Here is a 13,680-nt window from a genome sequence, read left to right on the forward strand (position 1 = left end):
GACCAATGAATTTTCTCATGTGATATATCTAAATGGCTAAATGAATTCTACATAGCAAAACTAGTCTCCTAAGATGGAATCTTTTACAATTGTGCCTTGATTTGTCATAAAATTTTTAAATCCAAATTATCGACCAATATCAAGTAGATTATTTTTACTTTTTTTTTTTTTTTTAATTTATGAGAAGAAGAAAATTTCATTAAAAGAACAGAACATTCTATGAAGGGTAAATGTCCTCATTAATTCCCACCTATTCAATCAAGGATCAAATCTTAAGATTCATGGTTGAAGTGATACTTTCTTCTCCATGGTGAGAAGAAATTGAGTCCCCTTAGGAAAACCCAAAATATTGATCAAATATCGAGTAGATTTTTATTGATAACACGTACGTGGCACAAGCTGAGATGTTCCAATTGTAATAGGCGCGTGCTAGTTATAGCCTTATACAGGTAGTTGAGACTTGAGAGTGGTACTAGTCTATCCGTCCTTACACTGGAGAGTGGGGTTACTCATCTCTCCATTCCCCCAACTCGATCATTCTTTTCCGGTAGCTCCAAAACATAAAATATCTTCTTAGAAATGATGCCACCTCAAGTTGAGATAAATATGAGAATCCTTCTCTTTTAGTATTGCTTTCAGGATACATGTGTGAATTATATATAATCTGACAGCTATATAAGAAAACCTAAAACTATGCTGAGAAAAACGAGTTGGTAAAGAAGTTATAAAATGCAAAAAATTACGTTACAGTCATGATGAGATGAGATGAGATGAGATGAGATAAGGTATGTTTTACTATCAATGAAGAATAAAGTTATAGTCTTGATTAATCTTGATATGAAAAATAAAATTCTTCACAATTACATTATTTGTTTGGATACAAATAGAAATCGATTCTTGACATTTTCTTGGGATCTACATCTCTTCTCTCCTCCCCGTTAGTTTTATTGTATCTTCCTTCATCTTCATCTGTTTACCCCTCCCCTAATTTTTCTTATGTCATTCTTTCTATTTTAGTTTGGGGGTTGTGGCCCTTTTCTTTAGGGGCTTGGTCGGGCTCTCTCCTTAGTCTAGCCAATTTGGCCTCACATTTCTCTCGAATTACATAAAAGATATCAACTTTACACTTACCTAAAAAAAAAAAAAAAATCTTTACAATTGGTAAACCTAAATAGATGCACATAACCAAAATACCCATACATTCCTAAAAAAATATCCTCCACGTCGAACACCACTAGTTCGGCAAAACCCCAGCTACAAATGAGGGGGCAGTTAAAAGAGAGTGGATCAGGTTTACGTATGAGAATGTACAAGAACGATCTTGATCCGTGAATATAAAATCAATTTTTTTCTCTTCATTTAATAGATTTTATATCCAAGGATCAGGAGTGTATGAAAATATTCTCGTACGTGAACATCCCGTTCACCAGTTAAAAGGTCCCAATAACACAATAAATTTCTTTTAAAAATCTTTTGGAATCAGCCCACAAACGCAAGGGAAGGAATGCAAGACATTGTACTCCTAATACTAACTGTTTCAAAAGCTGACCCGGATATCGAACCACCAGAATAGGGGGCGCCGGGGAGGGGAGGGGAGGGGGGGGGGGGTAGGTGTGGAGGGGGGTTGGTTTTAGTTCAGCTGGTTTCTGAGTTTTAACTGGCCAGTTATACTTTTCAGTTAAGTGAAGTAATGGACCAGTTCATGAGGTTCAAACTCAAACCCAAATAAACCTCCAACAAGCTTTGTTATTTCCTTCCTAACAACCAAGGAGGCAGCGATGGAGACAGAGAGAGATATGAGGTAATCACTACTCTTGGGCTGTTCCTGTGGATTGTGGGGGAAGAGTCAGCAAGCATTTTTCCACTATCAACAGTGAGCAACTACCATGAAAGGGCTGAGGGGAGACCTTAATGTGCTTCACGAGTTGCAAATTGGGAATATGAGATGGCTCAGCCTTTGACTCGTGCGAAGACTCCTGGAAGTGTAACCCTAGTCCCCAGGTGTGCCCAAAAAAAGCCCCACAACAACTCCAGTCTCAAGTCCCTATCTCCTAACAAGAACATTCTCAGGATGGCTACCTGTAACTCCCATTACCTCTCTCTCTCTCTCTCTCTCTCTCTCTCGCTCTCTCTCTCTGTATATATATATCCATCTTCGCGAGTGGAAGCCATGTTTTCAAGAAGTCGAACACTTCCAAGCAGAATCCATCAAGGCACAGTAAGATCGTTTGGATCTTTATTCTGTTTCTTCTCACGTTTAATTAATGAGAACATGTTTGTGTTGATTCTTCTTCCTCTTCTTCTTTTATAATTTTTGTTCTCTCTTGTGCTTCCTTTATACGTTAGATGGAAGAAAGCCGAGACACGAGGAAATACCTGCAAATAGAAGTCCAATCAATAACCAAGCCCAAGCCCATCAACATCAGCGAAACTGAACCCATCAACTCTCAGCCTGGTTATTCCAAGTGATTCGACGATGATGGCCGCTTGAAGCGTTCAGGTAATTAATTAATTAATCCGTTTCTAAAACTCAACCACGCCAGCTCAGATTGCACAGTTTGACTATTAGTTACCGAAAAGACCACCCTGCCCCTGGTTGGTGCAGTGGTCACATAATCTCTTTGGTTTTTGTAATTTCCAAATGCCCTATAAGATTTCATTTCTTTGATTGCTTGTCTGCAACCTGGGTAGCAGCTAAATTTCGTTCCCAGATTCCACCCACGCCCCCATCCAGCACTCAATCTCCCTCTATGGTGGCCCATCTTGGCACAAAAACTCCAGCTAAGTCTGAGAACCATTTGTGGGCCCTACAAAAGCCCCAATTGGTAAAAACTCATCGAACAACTCTCATGTGTGTAGTGAAGTGAGTGCAGGAAGGGGTTGGGGGAGGGGGGAATTTCTTTTTTGGGAAAATGGAATTTTGGAGAACTGAAAGGATAACAATGGGGCCAGGCGCAGTCAGTTACCCACTGGGCTACTTATAGAATCAATTACCCGAGTAAGGGCAGAAACTAGCAGGACATGGCTTTTCCATTTTTCTGTAGGGATAACTTAATTACCTGTAGTTAGATGTAACCTCTGATTTCTTGTTTTGTGATGATGGTTCGTGGTAGTGCAGGCACTGTTTGGACTGCGACTTCACACATAATCACAGCAGTGATAGGGTCAGAGGTTCTGTCATTGGCATGGGAGGTGGCGCAGCTTGGTTGAGTGGCAGGCCCCATTGTGATGATCCTTTTTGCCTGAGTCACCTTCTACACTTCCAACCTACTCTCTCAGTGCTACAGGTCCGGCAACCCTTTCACTGGATGGATCAAAATCCTCTGTTTTTCCTATTCATGTTTTTCCTTGTTTTGCTACCTGCAGAACGCAACACGTGGACAATAAGGAGACCAACGGTCAAGATTGAGTGATGATTATTACATCCAGTGCGTTGGTCTTAAAGTTGTCCACGTGTCGCGTTCTGTAGGTAGCAAAACAAGGAAAAACAGGGATGAGAAAAACAGAGGATTATTTTCCTCACTGGATCCAGAAACTACACCTACATGGACGCTGTCAAATCCAATTTAGATACACATACATCTCCATTATTTTTCAGAGAATGGTATCTAGGCCTTCAGTTTGATTAGTCTTTATTCATACTAACCCTACAGTCGTATAGAACGGATTATTATAAACAAATTGTTTTTTAGTATTAATGTGATCTTAGATAACATATATATCTACTGTATGCAGGGGGCGAAAAGTGACAGTTTGTGGAACAAGTCAATATTTGAATTTGTTTGGCGTTATAGGCTACACAATTGCAGCTTCAATAAGTATGATGTGAGTTTAAACCCATTTATTCCCCGCCTTATACACGTAAATGGCGCGTTGGCCCAATGATTATTCCCTTTTCATCCCAGGCACTGTGGGCAGCTAGCTGGGCATGTTTGGCTTCCTACCTTGTGCGGTCGTGGCCTAGTGCTACTTTGCAAGCATGGCCATAGCCACGCATCTCCACCCCTTTGTGTTCCATGGCTTGCCATCATATGCGTGCAAGGGTGGGCTGTTGTCTACATTGACATGCCCAGTGATCAACTATCGTGCAATCATTGGCCAGGACAATGTGCACAACAAACATTTGTGTGGTCCCTCCCTGACCCTTATTTTTAAAATCGTTATTGCATCCTGGTGAGTTTGTTGCTTGCAAGGGTTTACATGCTTGGTTTTGTGGCTTATGTTCTTAGACCCTTGCGTTTTTAAGTCGAGCCTAAGTGCGGAGCTTCTTTACTAAAATCTTTCTTAATATTCTTCATTCACAGGGCAATAAAAAAGTCTAGTTGTATTCACAAGACTAGAGGCAACGATCCATGTAAAATGTCAAGCAACTGGCACATGATCGGATTCGAAATTATTGAAGTGATCCTTTCTCAGATCCCAGATTTTGATCAACTATGGTGGCTATCCATAGTTGCAGCAGTCATGTCTTTCGCTTACTCTGCAATCGGCCTTGGTCTTGGCATAACTAAGACCGCAGGTAAGTACAGCCAAGGCAATTAAGAAGATATAGTAATAATTTTAATCTTAACTATATGGTTACTTTTTTTGTTTTTTGGGTGAATAACAAATTGAAAGATTTTTGGGAGAAACCCTAAGGGGGGCAGTCGAATTGGCAAGGGACCTTTGCTTCGCCTCAGGAAGCGTGTGGTTCTAAGTTCGACTCTTTTCACTTCCTTGGGTTCACTCACACGAGATGTTTAGTATTTTTCACTGCATTCAGTGAAGGTTTAATGGTTCTCATTCAACCCCGCTATGACCTTGTCCATGAGATTATGGGGTCTGTATAAGCCCGCAGGATTAGTCAGGCCGAAGGCCTGATACCCATCTTTAGCCCAAAAAAAATTGATATTTAGGAGTAACTATATGGTTACTTGAACTCAAACAAATGATGTTTTTGCAGAGAATGGGAGCTTTAAAGGAAGCTCGATGGGAGTTAGCATAGGGGATGCAAGCATAGGAGTAACCCCAATGCAGAAAATGTGGAGAACTGTGCAAGCTCTTGTAGCTATTGCCTTTGCTTCATTCTCATTGAGATTCAGGTACTTCTGTTATAAAGTCTCTCTCTAAATTGAAACAAAGTATTATTAACAACAGAAACACTAAAAAAATTGTTTGCAGGATACGGTAAAATCTCCTCCAGCAGAAATCTCCTCCAGCAGAGTATAAAACCATGAGAAAGGCTACCTCTATCGGTATCACTGTGACTACAGTGTTCTATATGCTCTGTGGATGCATGGGCTATGCTGCATTTGGAGACAAAGCACCAGGAAATCTTCTTACTGGTTTTGGATACTTCAGTGCCTACTGGATTCTTGACATTGCCAATATTGCAATTGTGGTGCATACGACTGGAGCATATCAGGTAATTAAGTTTTATGTTTTCAAGGGATGTGATGTGCTATGTCCTCGGGCGAATAAGAAGATGTTTCACTATGCAGAAGAGAGATTATACACAAACAGCAGCGAGAAAACTCGCCCTGAAACCATAGCTCGAAAAACCCCCAAATTATAATGACAATGCTCAACAAGATGATAGTACATTATATACTCCAAGTCCCGTGTTGATCCCTCTGCTTCCATCACAGATCTCAAAAAACTTCTCATTCGGGTAGCCACCAAAATATGTTGGAGTGAGTCAATTTTCAAAACAGGTCAAGAATTCGAGACAAACTTAACAACCTATTCTGATACCAGTTAATTGAATCCAATCCAAATGTTCGAGCTTGAGGGTGGAGGACCCTTCCCAAGTAAATGTGTTAATTCTAGGCCCTCACCCATTAGCTTGACTAGGAAAACTTGAGATCGGTCCGGACCATTTATTAAATGTGTCAGGCTCAAGCCCAGACTGAATAATATTTGGCCATGCCCAACCCCCTAAGAGTGATAAATGGTTTCGTAGCTCATCTAAAACCGGCTTAGACTGATTAAAGATTGCCCATTTATAAATGGGACCTTGCCTAGCCTATGATGATCAATTACTTACATGGACTACTCATGGTGCAGGATCCTAAAGTAGATGGGACCGACTAGGGCCCGACCAAAACCTACTCAGACCGACCTATTGACACCCTTACTTCCAAAGTCATAAGGCCGACAGAAACACTACCCGACCAATATGGGACTAAAACCCCTCCCATTCTTGGCCATGGAGCACATTCAAATTAAAGAGACTCTAGGTGGATTAATGCTAATATATACTTCACTTGGTTGATTAGCTAACACAGTTATTAAATTTGCAGGTATATTGCCAGCCTCTGTTTGCATTTGTGGAGAAATGGAGTGAAAACAAATGGCCAACTAGCAATTTCATTGGAAAGGAATATGAGATACCAATTCCTTTCTATGGTTCAGTTGAACTCAATCTTTTCCGTCTAATATGGAGGACAATCTTTGTTATGGCAACTACAGCTATAGCCATGCTTCTACCTTTCTTCAATGATGTAGTGGGAATACTGGGAGCACTTGGGTTCTGGCCATTAACTGTTTACTTCCCAATTGAGATATTTATTGCAGAGAAGAAGATAGGAAGATGGACAAGTCAATGGCTTGTACTTCAGATACTGAGTCTCGCTTGTCTCTTTATCACTATAGTTGCTGCATGTGGGTCTGTGGCTGGGGTTCTTATCGACCTCAAAACTTATTAGCCATTCGAGTCTAATTGATACTAGCCCATCAACTCTGTCTGTCAACGCAATGGTAATTAAATCAGTCCAGTACTATATAACCCACCTACTGAAGGCCCTTTTTCATCCTCTTTTCTCTTGTGCTTGGCAATCTAAAATGTAACGAAAAGAAACTGTTTTAAATTTTGTGTACTTAAAATGAATTAATACTAAAGTTTCATAATGAAAGGAAGGATTGATTATAAGTCTTGCACTGTCACACCCAAAGTAACGGCATCATTTGGGAAGGTTTTGGGTAATCGGGATGGTTCTTAAAGTTCCAATTCTAATGGCTCCATTCCCCCTTGGTTTTCACTTACGAGGGGGAGACACATTTGCCTTCATACGAGCCTTATTCCATAAAACTCGTTCTATTTTAGAGAAATCTCTCATTATTCATCTAATAGAAAAATAAGAGGTAGAATTTTGCATACGAAGAACTTACCTATTTCTATTAACGTGGTAGAGAGTTTATCGAATTTGGGTTTGCAGTCCAAAACAATGATAGAAAGCTAAGACATGCTTATGTTGGGACGTTGGGATTGTGCTTAGGACACAATATGCAATGCACACGATTTTGATGACTGTGACAAGTGACCAGTGGCATTTTTGCATGATCAATTAATCAGTCGACTTGAGCAGTGATGGATTAAAGGCATTTTTACCATTAGGCCACCAACCTCATTGGTTTGGATAAAAAAATACTTATTTATTTTTTATTTTATAATAGAACTCCCCTAATATTTTTTAGTTCATGAAAAAGGTTAAATGTAATAACAATTCAATAAAATCCAGTTTTTTTTTTTTTTCAACAAAAGGGAGAGGGGGAAAGAATGCTATTTAGTCTTGTTACCCAACGTCTCAACATAGCAGAGTGTAAAAAGGGTTCGACTTCTCTCCATAGAGACCGGGATTAAAAAGATTGATCCTACGATAGGGAGGACATGGACACACATCTCGAGGAAAAAATGCCATGAAAAGGAATCCTATCTAATGTAAAAGTACCACTTCCCCGCGGGGCAAAATTACAAAACTTTATTCTCATCGATACCAATTCGTTGATGCTTAGGGCGCGGCTCCTCTCAACTCTCTATCGCCAATGGAAAGGATCCATGGACAAATGGACAACTGGACAAGCTCACTCCTACCTTTCCTCATAGGCTTTGGTGTAGTGGTGTGGATGGGCCCGAATACCAGGCCAAAATGTGGCGTTGGTCTGACCTGGGCCTATGTATAGTCTGCACCCTACTTAGGCCCAAACGTGGACAGATTGTCATGACGAAGACAGGCAAAGCAAGACCTCAGACTGTTACATGTTGTACTTGTCCGTGCCCCCATTGAGACTGGGGACCATTTTCTCACAAATCCAACTGTCCATCATCAAAAGGGAATCATATATCATTCATCACATCTATCATCGAAGCCTCAAAGGGAATCTTTCATCATTGTATAGTTGAAACACTTCCAACTCATCCCATTACATCTCTCCTTTGTGTCCCATCACTTCCCATCTCTCCCGGGAAAGGTTCTTAGCTTTGCCTATAGGAAAAGGAAAGAATAGAGCCTTAAAAACTATAGGAAATCTGTCTCAGGTCTTCACCATTCAGCCCTTGTCTTTTATACCAGCTTCTCGAGGAGGCATTGTAATGATATAGGGCTGTAATACCTCCTGCTGCTAAAAGTACCCTTAATTCTTCCCTAGGGAGGCTTGAGTTGTGAGCACGTGACCTGATACAATCAGTTGTTCTCCTCTAAGGTAGAATCTGTACTTTCGTCTACTCGAAAAGTTCTTATTCTCCAAATCACTCACACTTGTATTAATACGCAATGCATTGTTCTTAATTCTTAGATTCTACAATTTAAATCACTTTCATCAGATTCAGCGTTGGTTGGGGAGGGTGAGGAATGAATGCTTAGACTTGTGTTGGTATCATAATCTGGAAATTCTATGAATAAGAGATCTAAGATCAATATATAAGGCAATTAACCAATCGAATGACAAGGAACCTATATTAAAAAACTGATCGTTTTAAAATTCATAACAACATGAGTTGGTTTCAAGTAAAATTTTTAGTCAACTAGATCGACAATGAGAAACTTGATCAATTATAATTACGATCAATTGACTGATTGTGACATTTTATGGTCAGCTAACCTCGATTGATTTTTTACGGTCAGTTAATCAATTTTGACTTTTTAACCAACTTGTCCGATTGTCAATCAACATAATTCGTACAAACGTGGTTTAATTGCAGTAAAGTTATAAACATGCGGCCTAAATGGTTACAACCTGATACGGCAAAAATTGATCGGATGATCTTCCCTGCAGTTTCTAGTGCTTTGGCCGACCTACACATAAGAGATGATAGGGGAGAGCCGAGCTAACCCGACGGGGGACTCTCCGATGCTTAAGTCAAATCTTTTCACAGCAGATGCTCAAGAGAGCTTTTCCAGTAAAACAAGTGATTGATCCATTCCCCATGATGGAAGCTTACCTTGGTATTTATAGGCTGATGATGGAGAGAGAATGAAGGGCGTTTTGTGGAGAGTCTTGTTTAGGCGTAGAGTCATTGAGGGAAGTGGCACTGTGATTCTAGGAATATTCTGGGTTCCAGGGCATATTTTGGGAATATTCACCATTGATCTCGGAGGTGCAAGTCGTGAGAGGGGTGGATGCCTCTGATGACGTGTAGTGGATAGAGTCTTGCCCCCGTGATCAGGGATCACATCCCTTGAATGTAGGAGTGGATGTGTGCACGTTTTTGGATGCCTTACTTGACTGTGCCGAGCCGAGGTGATAGGTTGATCGAGCCGAGGTGACTGGCAGCACGACATGATGGAAGGCCAATGTGGCAAGATGGCCTGATTGAGGGCCGTGGTGACAGCATGGCCTAATGGAGGGCCGAGGTGGCGGCACGGCCTGATGGAGGGCTGAGGCAGTAGCATGGCCTGATGAGATACCGAGGTGGAAGCCCGGCTTGATGGGGGCCGAGGTGGTAGTACGCTATGATGAGATGGCGAGGTGGTAGCACGGCCTGATGGAGGGCCGAGGTGGCAGCATGGCCTGATGGAGGGCCGAGGTGGCAGCATGGCCTGATGGAGGATCGAGGTGGCAGCACGACCTGATGGAGGCCGAGATAGCAGCACGACCTGATTGAGAATCGAGGTGGAAGCACCTAATGAGCTATCGAGGTGGCAGCACGGCTTGATGGAGGGCCGAGGTGGCGACATGACCTATTGGAGGGCCGAGGTGGCGGCACGGCCTGATGGGATGCCGAGGCGGTAGCACGGCCTGATGGAGGGCCGAGGTGCAGCATTGGTCAGGACGATCCCTGCCCGTGCCGTGGTTGGGAAGAAACACCCTCATCACAACCAATTAAGGAAGTGTAATTTCAATAACTATCCCACTAAGAACATGACACGTCTCTAATATATTAAACATCAACAAAGACAATGTATCATGTTTATGATATGTTGAATATCAAAAAAGACAACAGATTACAATAGCATATTACATTTCCCATTATCTATGAGTTACTATCATTTATCTTTATCTTTTTTAATATCGACATCACGTTTATGCAAAGAACATTAAAAGTCATTGAAGTGATCGAGGCAAAAGGAGTGCTCACATCTCCTGATTAGAAGTCAGAAACATTATCTTGAGTCTATATGACTCTGACACGCCCGCAATCCCAATACAAACATTCTATAAGTTCAACTGTAGAAGAAAATACGATCAGCATATTCGCAAATTGAGAGGGACATTTGCGGTCAGCAACTTGTTTGTTGTATTGGTTATACATTGATTTTGAATAGGGCGATCCTTTTTCTCATATACATGCTAACACATTCTCTTATCAGATTGGTCTTTTGAGATGAAAATTTACATATATGTGTGTCGTCTTTTATAAATATCGCATCTATCTCAGTCTTCTTCAACAACATTATGTACTATGAGAGTAATTCTGAACTAGAAGTAACATTTTATGACTCATTTTCGATTGAGTGATTTTGTAGGGTAGAATAATGTTTGGTAACAGGTGTTTCTACACCTCTCTCCTACGTGGTTTGAGGAACCGAAACCAACCATCTAAAATCAAATCAAAAAAATACAGTTCGATTTTGGTTTTGGAATTGAAATTTCATTTGGTTCGATTTGACTTTGGTTTAGGCTGAAAGCCATCAATTTGAACCAAATCGAATGTAGTGTAACTATTATAAATCAAACCGGAACCAAACCTAAGGCTAAACTGAAAGTGCTCAAATTTCAATTTTTTCTTCGGCTTTTCTACCTTCGGCTTTTACTATCAACTCTCCCCACTTATCTTTTATAGTTCTGCATTTCTATTTGTTTCGCCTTCAATTTCTTGCTTCTATAAGGCCAACAAGAGATATTCCTAAGTTTTGAATAAATGAAAGAAATGAACTGAATAAATTAAACTAAATTATTGACTCTGTATGAATCGTATAAAACTGAAGAAAGAAAATTAAATAGGATCAAATAAAATAAAATCAATTCAATTCGAATCGATTTTGGTTTAAATTTGTGAAAACTATTGTGTTTGGTTTGACTTATATTTTCATTTATACATTTTGAATTTTAAATTGAACCAATTGACATCCGAAGCATGGGCCTCATTAAATTTGTGAATAGATTGGAAAGAAAAAAAAAGACTTCAACTTAATAGGCCAAAATTGTAAACTCCTAAACTATTAAAAAACAAAATTATATGGAAGAGCGCAGCTTGTACACCAAAACGGATAGCAACAAAATGATCGTCTTATCCATGAAATACTAAGTGCCCGTTTGATAACGTTTCTGCCGTTTATGTTTCAAGAAACGGCAGAAACAGAAATTGTTGTTTTCTGTTTCCAGAAACAGGAAAGAAGGGTGTTTGATAATTATTGTTTCTGGAAACAGAAACGGGTAAGAAGGTGTTTGATAAATTCTATTTCTGGGAACATTTCTGATATCCTCTCGCTCTCGCTCTCGCATCTGCCCCTCACGATATCCTCATGAATCCCGATACCCATCTCTAAATTCCCCGTCTTTGCACAAGAATTCAATGCTACGATATAAGTGAACGCATTGGGCTTGATATTTCCATCCGATATCATCAAACTGTACATCTTTAGAGCTTCTTCAGGAAAGCCCGACTGACTATACATGGAAATTATGCTAGTCCAAGAGACCGCATTTCTAATAGGCATTTTGTCTAACAACCTGCGTGTGGTTTTCAGACTCCTGCATTTCGAATACAAATTAATCAGATTATTCACCACGAAAATGTCATTTTCCAGTTGGGTGCCAACAATTTTGCTGTGAATTGTTTTCCAAAATTCGAAATTCTCAGTGTCCGCACAGCTCTTGAGAAGAATGCAAAACAAGCTGGCCTTTGGTTCCATGCCTTGGGCTTCCATGAGCTCCAACACATTAAGAGCCTCTTGCATTATTTCTTCGAACGACCAATTAGATGTTCCGAAATGTTGAGTTCCTGGCCGTCGATCTGTCCTTCTGCTATAGGCAGTCGTCGCCGTTCGAGGTAATGAAAGATGTTGGCATTGAATGTGTTTCGAGTGTGATATCGAGGGTGAACGTCGTTTTTGCAATGCGTGAGGGGCTGTAGAGAGCGCAACCGCCATTGGAAGAGCTTCCAACTAAACTAAACTAAACCTCTCACTCCGTATCCTGTGACTCCAGTCCGCAAATGTTCAGTTGCTGTTAAGAGGATGTGAGTAACGGTCAAAGGGACTAAACTCCTTGCGTTCGACCAGTCTAGGGTTCACGAGATGAAGATGGGGAAGGATTCGTATGGTTTCAGAGACAGAGGAGGTTCAATCTCTGCCGCTCCTTGCGTTCTTCGCAGGCGAAGGAGAAGGGAGGCGTACTGTTGAAGAGGGTGACGATCGTGGTTGGTGTTCCACCAACGAGATGAAGAAGGGCTGTATTTGCAGAGCTCCCCGTGGTCGGGTACGCAGGAGAAGCAGTGAAGCTTCAACATTTGAAGAGGAAGGGGGGTGTCGATCTTCGAATGAACAACATAAATTTTCATAGATTTTTAAGTTGGTGTGTCAGTCGATTGTGGAATTGTGCCTCTTTTTTGTTTCGAGAAACAAGCGAAACAAGTAAAACTTGTTTTGTCATTTATGTTTCTTGAAGCATAAATTGTTATAAATTTCAATTTATGTTTCAAGAAACAAGTGAAACAGAACACTTTTACCAAACGGTATTTATGCCGTTTCTTTATTTCTAAGAACAAAAAAACACAGAAATACGTTTTTGATTACGTTATCAAACAGACCCTAAATGATGACCTTATGATGCTCATTTGTGTGTATTCCAATCGGACCGATGCATAGTTGAGAATCATACTCCCCATCAAGAAACACTTTCCCATAAAAAAATCACGAAAATCTTTCTCGATAAATGTCACCAAAATGGTCACAAGTAAATCGGATCGGACGGCCTTTAGAAATGGTAGCTTTTCCTACCGGAGGTGTTTAGGGTGCGGCCCACAAGGGAACCGTCTTTCCAGATGGATCAGTGGATATTAAAGATGATGGCGAGCTTCTTCCTGAAATGACCTCGAGAGAAGCACACAAAATTAAAAAACATTGTAGAAAGACGAAGGAGATGGAGTTGGGATTTGGGATGGAAAACGCAGAGAAGAATCCAAAAACAGACGACTTTCTTCTGAGATCAGTGGTAGATAAAACTGTCCGCTAGGGAAAAGACAAGAACAGCCTTTGGCCTGGTTGCAGTGGGACCCTATCCTAACCTAGACAGGTCCATGAGCCCATGTCCCTTGGCTCCTCAGTCTTCACTCACTCACGGACGTTGGCTACGTAATTGCCAACTCACCCGGACAACTGAGCAAACGGGACAGGCAAACCCAAATGGCCTAAGCAGAGAAATCATTTTCACATCTAATACAAGAAATGAATAAAAAACCTTTTTTTTTTTTTTTTTTTT

General features: G+C 40.7%; 1 pseudogene; it reads left to right on the forward strand.

Annotated features, from left to right (window-relative positions):
- Window positions 1-2,170: 2,170 nt before the first annotated feature.
- On the forward strand, window positions 2,171-6,704 carry LOC122083215 (annotated as a pseudogene).
- The last annotated feature ends 6,976 nt before the right edge of the window (window positions 6,705-13,680 follow it).

The sequence above is a fragment of the Macadamia integrifolia genome, chromosome 7, assembly GCF_013358625.1.
Source record: "Macadamia integrifolia cultivar HAES 741 chromosome 7, SCU_Mint_v3, whole genome shotgun sequence".
In the NCBI taxonomy this organism is placed as follows: Eukaryota; Viridiplantae; Streptophyta; class Magnoliopsida; order Proteales; family Proteaceae; genus Macadamia; species Macadamia integrifolia.